Source organism: Hirundo rustica, chromosome 9 (genome assembly GCF_015227805.2).
Source record: "Hirundo rustica isolate bHirRus1 chromosome 9, bHirRus1.pri.v3, whole genome shotgun sequence".
In the NCBI taxonomy this organism is placed as follows: Eukaryota; Metazoa; Chordata; class Aves; order Passeriformes; family Hirundinidae; genus Hirundo; species Hirundo rustica.
Window position 1 is genome coordinate 26,089,595 of NC_053458.1, and position 12,974 is coordinate 26,102,568.

Genomic DNA, 12,974 nt, shown 5'->3' on the forward strand with positions numbered 1-12,974 from the left:
AGGGTGGGATGGCTCTCTGACAACAGCCAAGACAGACTTTTTATGTCCTTTTTTTTCCTCTTCATTGAGCAATAGCATTATGTGTGGAAAAAAAAGTGCGACAGAACCACAAAAATAAGAGTTCAAAGACTTTTTTTTTTTTTTTTTTTCTCTTGAGCATCTGATGAAACTGAAGCGAATGTCATCATATTCTGTAGGGTAGGTGACTATGCACTTCACAAAAAAACCCCAAACGTTTTCATTTTCAAGTGAGTGTTTCATAGTCATGCAGCTTTTACTAATGCAAAATGGGATGACTGCCAGAGGGATTCCTGTGCTTTCCATAAATATTCCAACAACAGGATAAGGTTCAGAAAGTCTTCAGAACTTCTTAGTTCTAAGAATAAAGTTCTAAGAATAAAGACAGCTACAAATAAATGTATATGGGTTTGTTTGTTTGTTTGTTTGTTTGTTTGTTTGTTTGTTTTTACTTTGCTGGTCATTAGGGTTTTTTTAAATTATTCTATCTTTTCAGGTACGCATGAGGAAAAAGCCAAATTTGTTCTTTTGTCTTTTTAATTTCTTACAAGGCTCAGAGAGACAATATGCAGCATTGATCTAGGGCAGGTTAAGAGGAGTATTTAAACTTTTGGGTCATTAATATGTGACAACACAAAAATGATATTTCAATCTCATAAGTGAGGAACAGCCAGGGTTTCTGCAGTTTTATTTCCTCCTGGATAGATGTCTGCTTCTCAGAAGAAACTGTTTCTTTTTTGCCACGTGGAATTCATCTCCTGAGTAACCATAAGTAGAGACAGGAGAAAACCATCCTCAGGGTATGACATTGACTAAAACTTTTAGTTGTAACTAAATCCCAATTTACAGCTGCTGGTTTGTCTACCCGGTTAACACTACTGAAATTTGCTGGAGATGTAGCTGAATGGATATGAATATATAGCTAATATTCCTCAAAAAATGCTTTTTGAAGGTGTAATGGATTACTTTGTTCTTTCATTAGATGACCCTGACCATTTGACTCTTTGGGGCAGGGAAAAGAAGTTCAATTCCAGCCCTCTGGAGCAGAGTTAACTTCCCAGGTTTTAGCAGACTTTCTTTGGAAGTCAGGAGAGTGAGTTGCTCCGAGGACAATCAGCTCTAGCTAAATCTTCTGTCAGCAGCAGCACTGCAATCTTGTGTTTGGCTTTTCCAGTTAAGCAGATTGCAGCACTGATGGGAGATAATGTGATTATCTTGGTTACATATTTCTTAGCAGTAGTGAAGGCAGAAAGAAATGGCAGGAGAGAAGTGGATAATAAATGTAAATAATGGAAGAGCCTTAAATATAAGGCATTCTTTAGATCAAATATTAATAATCACGAGTCTCCAACAATGAATAAATGTGCTTGTTATTAAGTCCATTTTCTAAATGAAGCCACTTATATTCGAGGATGCAGTCTACGTTCTTCAGCTTTGATCAAAATTATCTCCCAGCAATTAAATTAATGGTGTCCTACTTTTTTGATTCTAAGCACTGCAAACCTTTTTTTATTACAAAGAGGTTTGTTGACATCATAGCTCATGGGACTGTTTGTCGTACTCAATTAGAGGAAAACAGGGCAGATCTACCCACAACTGAGGATTATTCTTTCTCCACAGAAATGTACTGAGGGTACATTCATCATAGCAGTATCATTAGATTAAGAGTAGATTTCTGAAAAGTCTGTTTTTCAGGATTCCACTCCAGCTAAACCAAGCAATTATCAATCATTTCCAAGTGTACAAACTGAGAAGTTTCTCATGTTCTATTCAGATGTGTCTCATGTTGCACCTTCCCCAGCCAAATGCTTTGCTTTCCCAACTCGTTGAAATCGGTTCTGCACATGAGCCAGAAGATAAAATTGATGAAGGCTGGCAAATTGCAGTTCCAGAGGAGTTTCAAGAAAATATTGGCTGTAATTGGTCCTGATGTAGGTCTGGATTCTGGAGGCAGGGATAAGAAAATTCTATTACCCTAAGCTTTAGTACTCTTAAAATCTGGGGAGTGATTTCAGTCCACTCTCTAGAATACACCTCACAAATATTTTAGTAGGCCTGCGTCAGAACTACAACCTTCTTGTGGCCAAGCCAAAGGGGTTTAACTAATCTAAACATAAATGTTGTGAGAAGGAAGGTTGTCAATGAGTAACTCTCACTTTCAAATCATGTTACCAACAGTGTGAAAAGCTCAGATCTGCAGGAGATGTATGATAGCGAGAAGATGTTTATTTGTTTCGCAGCTGTGATGGTAGCTGGAGAAATATGGTTATTCCTCCTTTACAGCAAGGACTGAACTACCCCACATTTACTGTAAGATACCAAGAGGAAAGAACCATGTGAATTTAGGCCACTTCCCATTCCTACGCTGAGTTTTCTGGTGAAGGATCCCTGTATTCTGTGCCCTGCTTGCTACACTGACACGGTTTCCCATGAAGCCATACAAAAACTTCTACCCCTCCCCAAGGATTCCCATGGATTCCTGAGGGACAATGAGATATCCCCCATGTCTGTGAACACAGCCCTGAGGGGTCAGGCTGGGGGGCAGCTGTGGAGTAACACCAGGCACATCCCTGGATTTTCTGTGGGAGCACAATTCAGGATGTCTATGGTCTGAGGAGGAGCAGCTGGGTCCAAAAGGGAACAGTGAATTACTGTGGCTTTTAAACCACGTAATCACAAAACACCAGCAATTACAGGGATGTCTCTGCAGCCATGCCCAAACCTGTGAGGATTGTTTGCTTGAGTTAGTTTTACTTTACTGTGGCTTTTTACCTGGGACAAAGGAAAGTCCTAAAAGGACACACAGGAAGGGACCAATCCATTAACAGTGGGCTGAAAGAAAAAAAACAACTAAGCAAAATTTTGCTTCTTTCATGCAACTAGAGACTAGATTATGGGAAAATGAATGGATTAGGAACACCAGCTCTGTCTATTATTTTGTTTTATTACTTCATTATCAGTCAAGGCTGATAATGTAGGGATCAGGGCATTGTCCTGAACAACCAGCCTGTGTTTCTGCTGGATCCACACCAGGCTGGTCAGACTGCTGTGCATTGCCTTAGGGTTGCTCTCAGTTTTAAAGATCACCCATGTGATTTTCTGAAGCACAGAAGGGGGAAAGGGAAATAACAATGTCTTCAGGAGCTTGCCATTATGGAAGTATTAAGGACCACTTACGTTTCCTTGACAAAGCATAAAATTTTTATTCATTAAGAATTAGAAATCAGTAGAACCTTAATGAAGGATTATCTGTCTTATAATTAAAAGCATCTTAATTTTTTAATCTTTCATATGTCTGTTACTTGCTTAATAAAAGATTGATATTTTGAACAACATGTCTAATAATAGCCCTGTGGATGTTCAGATGAATTTAACTGAACTCATAACAGAGTGAAAACTAATTGATTGTATGCAGAGACAATGTTATTTTTCAAAAGCATTTAAAAAAAAAAGAAAAAAAAAGAAGAAAAAAGAGGCATTTAGAGTTACAGACACATCTCATTTGTGCCTTTGAAAATCTTTCCCCCAAAACCTGAAGTCTCATTTTATCAAACTGCTAGATGTAATTCAGGACAAAAAAAAGCTTTGCGCTGGGTATGGCAGGAATTTTGACATTTCTCTAGGAAAATAATTAGTCTGAAAATACTTCTAATAGCAATATTAATTGCCTCCCAGGGGTTAAGTGTCACCTGTAGTGGGATAGGAGGGCAGAGCAGAGGAAAAGCTCCTTCCTCAGAGCAATTGATTCCCAACTCCTTCACTTACTGGTGTGTCTGTGCCAATCCTGGAACGTGCCTGCAGGTCAGGTGGAGAATTCCACAGCTCTTAGAGCAAGAACATCCTTGGGAGGTTTTCCCTTGTTTTGCCTCAGTTTTGGGTTGTTGTTGTTTTTTTTCATTTTGAAAATTTAATTTTCTATGACACAAGGAGTTGCATAAACTCTTTTTTTTTTTTTTTTTTTTTTTTTTTCTTTCTTTCTTTTTTTTAATTGGGATATGGTCAGAATTATATTTTTTTTCTTTTAATCCTCACCTTTTCTATTTCATACCTGACATTCTTATAAGAAGCTCCTGCATTTGTCACAGTGCAGGTTCTTTGAAAGTATACTCAAACTTGCTTTATTGGGCTAAACATCAACTGAATACAACCATTTCACAAAATAGCAAAGAATGGGAACTTCCTAATTGTTCCCATATAGCTAATCCTATAAATTTCTTACACTGAAATGTTGCTACTGACTTCAGAAATCTCAGCCAAATTAATGGTGAACGAGGGCACAGGAATTGAGAGCATTGAAAAATTGATGTAATTTTAAAGCTGAAAACTCAGGTTTTCCCTTTGAACTACCTAGCCTAGTAGATTGACATCTCTTTTGAAAAAATAGCAATAGATACCACTCCAAAATCAAAATTTTAAAATCTGGAAATTATTCCTAAGAACTTTATCACGAAAATTTTTATTCTCCCTAACTTTTTTCTTTTCACTATATTCGGAAAAATAAATCTGTTTCTAAAAAATGAGCTACAGAGTCATGAAAAAGTACTAGTACATGGAGGAAGCCAACAGGAAAATGGAGAGAGATAATTCACAAGGGCTTGGAGAGACAGGACAAGGAGGGATGGCTTAAAACTACCAGAGGGCAGGGTCAGATGGAATCCTTCCCTGGGTGGGCCCTGGCACAGGGTGCCCAGAGAAGCTGTGGCTGCCCCATGATCCCTGGAAGTGTCCAAGGCCAGGCTGGATGGGACTTGGAGCAACCTGGGATAGTGGAAGGTGTCCCTGCCCATGGCAGGGGGTGGCACTGGATGGGTTTTAAGGTTCTTTCCAACCCCAACCACTCTGGGATTCTGGGATTCCATGACTCAGCTCCTCAGCACCAGATTGGTGCTGGAGGTGCTCAGCACCCGCCTCAGTGGGCTGCAGGTCCACTTTGCCTGACTTCACAAGGATTTTCCCTTTTCCTTTTGAACACCCTGGCAAACACGGAGTCTCTCAGCCCACACCACTCCCCTCTGTGCCAGCACCAAGAGATCCACAGCCTCACAAGGCTGGGCTGCCACCCCGTGTGCCGCAGCTCCTGCGAGGCTGCTCAGGGAGCCCGGGCAGCTCTGCACAGATCTCCTGGCAACTGCTCCTTTGGGAGCAGGCAGGAGCCTGAGACTGCAAAGACAAACCAAGCAGCTGCTTTGCTAGGAACCCCAAGGACAGGCAGTGTCCAGTGGGGCAGACTGTGACATCCTGCAGTTTTCAGCTGGAGAATGGGTGTTGCCAGGCACGTGTCCTCCCAGGCTCGCCGTCTCAGTAGATCTTCACCGAGGCAGCAAGAGCTGCATTTGCAAATGCATTTTAGTGCTGCAGCACCTCTGGGGGCTCCTGACACAGCGAGTGGGATCCAATCTCCTGGCAGGAAAATCACTGCGTCCCAATGAGTTGCACAAAACAGCCTGGGAGCTGCTCCCCTGCAGAACAGGCAGTTCTGCAAAATCTCCTTGGCATGGCTGAGAGCACTCCTTCCCTCAGAGATCCTACAGAATGATCTCTGTGCCAGGGCAGCTCTCCAGGAGGAGAACTGGACACAAATAAAGGGGCTTTTGCATCAAACAAACACCCTGTGCCACAAGTCACAAGGACTTGGTGTCCCCACATTCCCCCCAGCCCAGGAAGCCCTTTATAATGCAGAGTAAACCACAGGAGAACTCATACAGTTCAGGAGTCAAAGGAAAAACTCCAGAGATGAGCTGTTGGAATATGATTTCAATAATGGCTGGAATGTTCACCTAAGTCCAATTTAAACTGGGAAATTACAAGAGGAAATAATGGCAAATATTGCAGTGGAGGAGGGAAAGGTTAGATGGGCATTTGGGTAGAAATAGGTCTCTGTGAGGGTGGTGAGACCTTGGTACAGGTTGCCCAGAGAATCTGACCAGATCCCCCATCAGAACTGACTAAACCCACAATTTTTCATTCAGTGGAATGAATCAGAATTTCAGAGATCCATGTTGCCATGATTTGGTATCAAATATGCTTAAGTTAACACAGATGGGTTTCTTGAGCAAGAGACTTCACTCACAATTTGGATCATGGTTCATTTCCAGTTTTGTAGAGTTCCAAACTCTTTGAATTCTAGCTCCAGTGTAACTAGAAGGAGATTATTTCAAAGAAATAGAAGTGAGATATATGATGCATCAATGTGTGGAATTCTTCTTCTATGAGTTATTTCCCAAGGTCTAGGAAACACATGGGTTGCTTAAGGCAAAAATAACAGAACAGAACAAAACAACAACAACAATGACAACAAACCAAACCAAAAAAAACCCACAAAAAACAAACCAAACAAAAAAAAAACCCAACCAAAAAAACAACCCCCCACAAAAAAAAAACAAACAAAAACCACAAACAAACAAACAAACAAACAAACAAAACCACCAAGCACACACACACACACACACACACACACAAAAAAAAAAAAAAAAAAAAAAAAAAAAAGGGAAAGAAAAGCAAGGAAAATGTAACTGAGAAACTGAGAGTAATTTCTTACTTGGAGAACTAAGAACAACAGAAATTCCTTGAGTTGCTAAAGCTGCTGGAGAAACATTTAAACAGAAATTAACCCCTGTGTTTTAAGGACCCTGAGTTCACCTTTATTGGATTTCAGATGGTTCCTCTCTGCTGTCTCTCCAGCCTGTCCAGGTCCTTCTGAAAGGCAGCACTATGCTTCCTTCAGCACCTCCAAAGATAATGACAGTTCTCAAGATTCTTTTGGGCTACATTAAAATGTCATTTAACGTTCTGCTTCAGAAAAAAGATTATGAAACTGGAAGAAGAGAAGACATTTAAATGTCACTTCAGGCTTGATCAGAAATACTCATGTGGAAAATGGTGTGACAAGTCTTTCCAACAGACTTTATTCTCACCCCACAGCCTACAGCAAAGTGAAATACGTCAGGAATGACAGAAACATAATGCAAAGTAGAGCTCTGCCAGTTAAAGAGTACCGTGTAAAGAAAAGATAATGCATCATACATATGGGAGAAAAAATACTACTTGAAATTAAAAAGGAAGGAAATCAGAAATCAAAATTACCACAAAATATTGGCAACAAAAGGAAAATATTTAATTTTCTGGTTGCAAAGAGACAGCTGAGAACTTTAGTTGCAAATAGCTCCCTATGCAGACTCAAAATCCAGTTAAATTTTCCCGCAGGATTTTAGTGGCACTTTGACACAAGGAGTAGGAGCCATGTGTGATTCCTAATATCTGTCTGGAACAAGAAAGGAAACATCCTAGATAAAGCAGATAGAAAGAATGCTGAATTAAAAGCTACATATTTATAGTATTTATAAATACAAAGCAATGGATGATCAGAAAAAGAACTACTTAACAAATTTTGTAAATTCATTTAGTAATGTGACTTTAAAAACCTGATAAATTTTGCATTTCATAGATTGGGTAGCTTGTATCTTCATTTGAAAGCAGCTATTTAAAAAAGGTAAAATACAAATTATATTACATTTGGAATTAGCTCTTGGCAATTAATAGATTAATAGTTCGAGAGGGGATTTTTTTTTTTTTTTTTTCTTTCAGTCCTCAGAATAATTCTGTTGTGGTTTGAAAAAAATCAATCTTTTTCTGGTGGGATGTCTGAATAAAAAAGCTATCAGATATTCTTCCGGGCTAGAGATGAGGGATTTTTACACCTTCAAAGTTAAGATTTTCAGAAAAATTTCCTAATGGTCCTTCTTTTGAAGGAACTGCTTTTCTATCATGTGAAATGATGCAGGAGACAACAAGCTTGACATTCCTCTGTTTCATTCATTTTTCAATTTCATTATCTTTGAAGACTAAAAGAGTTCCATGTAATAAATACTTCAGATATCAATTATTATTATTATTATTTTCATGGAATCACAGAATATCCTGAATTGGAAGGGACCCACATAGATAATTGAGTCCAGCTTTTGGCTCTGCACAGAATCCTAACAATCCCACCCTGTGCCATTTTAATCTATATCTGGGAAATAAAATAAGATCTTGTGTGGGTGTAGATCTGAAATTCATACACGTTTGTAGTAAGACATTAGAAAGAGTTAAGCTGGAGGTTCACAAATTAAAAAGTTCTTTGGTTTAAAAAGTTTAATAAATTATTGTTGCACTTTTTAACAAGATACATGGAAGGAAAAAGGTGTGTTCATTTTTAAATGTCTGATTTATGGAAAACATTTCTTTTGTTCATAGCTTCTCACTACTGCTTCCAGATATTTATTGTATTTGTAGCAGTAAATTTGTCAAGCATGTAGGTACATGCTGAGACAAATTGCACAAGTTTTACATCTAGATCTTGCACCCAGTGAACAAGCCTTAGGACCTTCTTGTTGAAGAAAAAGCATTAGTGAAAACTCACTTTTTTCTAGATTTCTGGTGGTATTTGTCAAAGTGATAAAAATTCACATTGCAGGTGTAGCCTTAAAAAATCTATTGTGGAATATCTTCAGTTGCATAAATCAATCTATTGCCTTTCCTTATTTTGGACAATAACTTCACTTCAGAGCCTGGGACTCTCCATTGACAAATTAAATCAATTAAATCCAAAAATTTTAAAAATAAATTAAGAAAACCAAGTTTAAAAAAAAAACAAAAAAAAAAAAAAAAAAAAGGTGAGAGCTGAAGATGCAAAAAGAACCCACTTGTATTATATTAAGGAGGGCCAGGAGCTGGACTTTGGTGATTCTTGTGGGTTTCTTCCAAGTCAGAATATTCTGTGTTTCTGTGATTTCTGTGATTCTGTGCAGAAATGATCTCTATGCACTAGAAAATGAAACTGAAACATGTCTTTAGGCACATATCCATTCTACCCATTTAGAATAATTTTCCACCACCTTTCCTAAAGCCCAGCTCTCTGAGGCCTGAGAAGATCAAGCTGTAAAGCCAAAGTAAGGTGACCAACCATTCTGGTTTCAGGCAGATTTGGGAGAAACCCTCCCACGGGGCTCCCCCTCTCCTCCCCCAGCTGATTCGGGAAAAGACTTCCTCAGAGAGAAGGAATTGTTTATTAAACAGGCAAAGCACTCCCAGCACAATACCCGATGACAAGAGCTTCGTGCCGCTTATGGAGGGATAACAAACGTAAAAAGAGAAGGTCTCCTCTTGAAGATAGTCACTGTGCTCCATTGCTCTGTCTCTGCTGGCGTTGGGAGAAAAGGAGATGTGCAGGGCTGGTCTTGGTGGGGTGGGTCCCCTGTGGAGGCCCCCGGTGCTTCCCCAGGTCCTTAGTCTGGAGAGGTTGGAACAGTTCCAAGGAGAGGGAAAAAAAAGGGGAAAAAGGGAAAAAAAAGGGAAAAAAACTTCAGCTATTCTACAGGGTCTAACTATGCTAGACCTAAACTAACTAACTCCCAGGGAAAAAAAAAAAAAAAAAAAAAAAAAATAAAAAAACCGAGCTTCCTTCGTCTTGCAGTGTTCCAACTCCCTCACTTCAAGGTCACTCCGAGGAGCAGAGTTTTCCTGGGGAAAAACAAATGGCACTTCCCCTCCCCTTTGCACCCAATAGACGATTAGGGGATACACAGTCAACCTAGGACACTAACAAGTTGTCATTCTTCTTCCCTGGTCCCTTCACTTCATGCATATGGAGCAAATTAGTGGGGGATGTACTACCTTGTTGTAGCGGCGTGTTTTTAAGATTTGTTGATGAGTTTCGTGTATGTTTTAAAGTTTTCTGTAATTTAGTTTGTTCCTTGTACCCCCCGGCTCTCCCCCGATGGTTTCAGCCCTGTTAGTGTTATATAACCTGTCGTTAAATGCCAATCATCCCTACCCCCTCTACCCCAGCTGTCAATCCCCTCTCTCTCCCCTTGGGCGCCCTGTCCGTCACTTCGGGGCCCTTCCCTGGGTTCTGGAAAGATCCAGGAAGGGCGTCGAGTGATTGGTGGGTGCCTGAGCAATCTCCTCCCTCCCTCTTGGGATTGGACCCCCATCTTATGGTTAACACCCCCGGTTACACCCCCTCATTTTCCCATTGGCTGACCCCTTGTCGCCTCCCCTGAACCCTCCCCCGGTTAAAAGTTCTCGCACAGCGCTGCTCGGGGCTCTCTGAGAGCAGTCGCCTCCCAAGGTAGAGCTCCGTTCTATGCTCCCTAAATAAACCATCTGTTTGCACTGCTCTCGAGAGTCGACTTCTTCCTGCCGCCGTAGTCGTGAATATATCTTCAGTCCTGTCGCCCGAGGGGGAACCAAGCACCCACGGGGAGGAGATAGCTTGCGTGCCTTGCTGCCCCGACCCACAGAACGCCAGCCGCAGTGCCTCTGAGCTAGCCTGTGGTCTGTGCGAAGCGACAAGGCACCACGACACCTTGTGACATCTGAGACTTTGTCTTTCTTGTCATTGCCTCTATTTTTGGAATTTTAATGTATTTTTTATGTATTTCTTTCAGCTAATTTATACCCGGTTTTCTTCTCCTTAAAAACCTGTACCTACCCCTTCACTGGAGCTGTTTATCCAGTCCTGAGGACAATGCCTGACTCTGCAGAGAACTGAGCGTATCTGGGGCTTACGTGGGATCCCAGAAGAGCTCATTGCAAATGTACAAACTATTATTCCATACTGCTGTGCAAATATTAATAACAGGAGCTTTGTGACATTCAAATGTCTCACAGACAGTTGGTGGTAAAGGAATGTAGGAGCAAATGAGTAATCTGAGATGGTGATCCCGCATAGTTCTAATTATAAAACAGCCTTATTATTTTCTGTAACATTTTATGATATAATAGTATTTGAAAAGTGACTGTATTAAGAGCATGACATTTACTGAAGTGAATAAGCTTTTCACATGTGAAGTAATTTCACTGCAGTTATTGTGCAAAATAGAAACTTCAGAAGCAGAGACCAGTTAGTTCTTTGATGCACTGCCAATTTATAGTTATTTCCTTAATTTATGGTCTTTCCACATCGGTATCCTTATTCAAATGAGAAATAAAATATACAGCTCCTTTCTGTGATGTCATGTTTTGTCCCCTTGACGACATGGTCTGAAATGGGTTTTGGTTCTTCAGCACCATTTTGATTGTTCTATGTTACAAATGGTTTGCCAGGTCATGTTTATTCATGCTCCTCAGCTGTATTATACATTGTAGGACTGTAAGAATTTCCACACAAAGTTTGAGAGAATTCTGTGTGCAGTTGGGATGAGTTGATCTTACTGAGTTGCCAGACACCCACCAGGGGCTTTCTTACTCCTCCTCCCCACCAACAGCACAGGATGAGAAAATAAAGTGAAAAAGTTCATGAGTCAACATAAAGACATGGACACCATTTGTCAATGTCCATCACGGACAAAAAAATCACAGAATGGTCTGGGTTGGAAGGGACCTCCATGCCCATCTGGTGGCACCCCCCACCATGGGGCAAAGACATTTTCCACTAGTCCAGCTTGTTCCAAGCCCTGTCCAGCCTGGCCTTGGACACTTCCAGGGATCATGGGGCAGCCACAGCTTCTCTAGGCACCCTGTGCCAGGGCCTCACCACCCTGACAGGGAAGAATTCTTTCCCAGTATCTAATCCAAATCTGTCTTCTTTCAGCTTATTATCAAATAAAAATAGTTGGATGGTGAGAAACAGATCTGTCTCCTATCCCCAAAGGGTACAGGGGTGGTGGGAACAGGAGCTGCAATTGGACCATGACAGCTCCACTCTGCCAGACCTACATCCTCATGCTTTGCCCTTGCTCAAGCATGATCCTCTCCATGGCTGGCAGTCCTGCTGGATAAACCTGCTCCATGCTGGGCTCTTCACAGGCTGCAGTTTCTTTACAGCTGTCAACATTTTAACCTGTGTCTTCTGAAGTACGTAAAACATGGACATTACTTACACAGATTGCTGCAGTTGCGGCTGGACAAAGTATTATTGTAGCTCACGTCCAGTTGAGCCATTCTTATTCTGTCCCACGGCTGTGCTTTTACTTCTTAATTTTTGAGAGTAAATTTCTGGAATGCTTACTCACAATAAAGAATACTTTCGTGTCTGCTATGTGAAGAAATTAAGAGAGTTGCACAGGCTTATTGCCCTCCATAATTCCCTGACTGGAGAGGGCAACCAGGGTGGGGTCGCGCTCTGCTCCCAGCAGACAGGGAAAGGAGAATGGGAAATGTCCTCAGGCTGTGCCAGGGGAGAGTCAGGTTGGATACTAGGAAAAGTGTTTTCACTGAAGGGACAGTCAGATACTGGAAGAGGCTGCCCAGGGAGGTGCTGTGTTGCCACATTCTATTAGCTTTCTGTGAATGTTTATATTCTGTAGCGGAGTCTTCTCACGCTTGCAACAGAAACAAGAGATTTTTTCACATTCCTTTCTGATGAGGGACAACTGATTGACTTCTAGCCTGGCCAATGGGGTGGAGAGGTGGTAACCTTGTTCTCCAATCCCTGGTCATTGTCCAGAATCTAGATAAGCAAACTAACCATAATAAAGGTGGCCTTCTTTTACCTTAGAGCCAGAGTATGAGTATTATTTCTCTTCATGCCCTCCAGCAACACTGCTGGACTTCTCATCCCTGGATGTGTTCAAGGAATGACTGGATGTGGCACTACATGGGATGTTTTACTGGGCATGCTGGGATTTGGTCAAAAGTAGGGCTTGTTCATCTCGGAGACCTTTTCCAACCTTAATGATCCCATGATTCTGTGATTCCATGAAGTCATATACAAACCAAGAACACACTGGTTTCTCCTGAAAAGCACAGAGAGATTTCATGAGTTGTTTCTGCTGGTTTCAAGAAAGTTCCATTTTATTCAGGTGCTTTATATTTTCTGACAATTATAATTTCTAATTTCCCATGAAAAAGGGAATTTAACCTGTATGCAAGGCAAATATAGCTGTATCATATTACAAACACAGACCAGCTTTTCTCTCTTGATTACAAATGCAATCAGGTCATAATCACTGATCCTACTCAACCTCCTACTC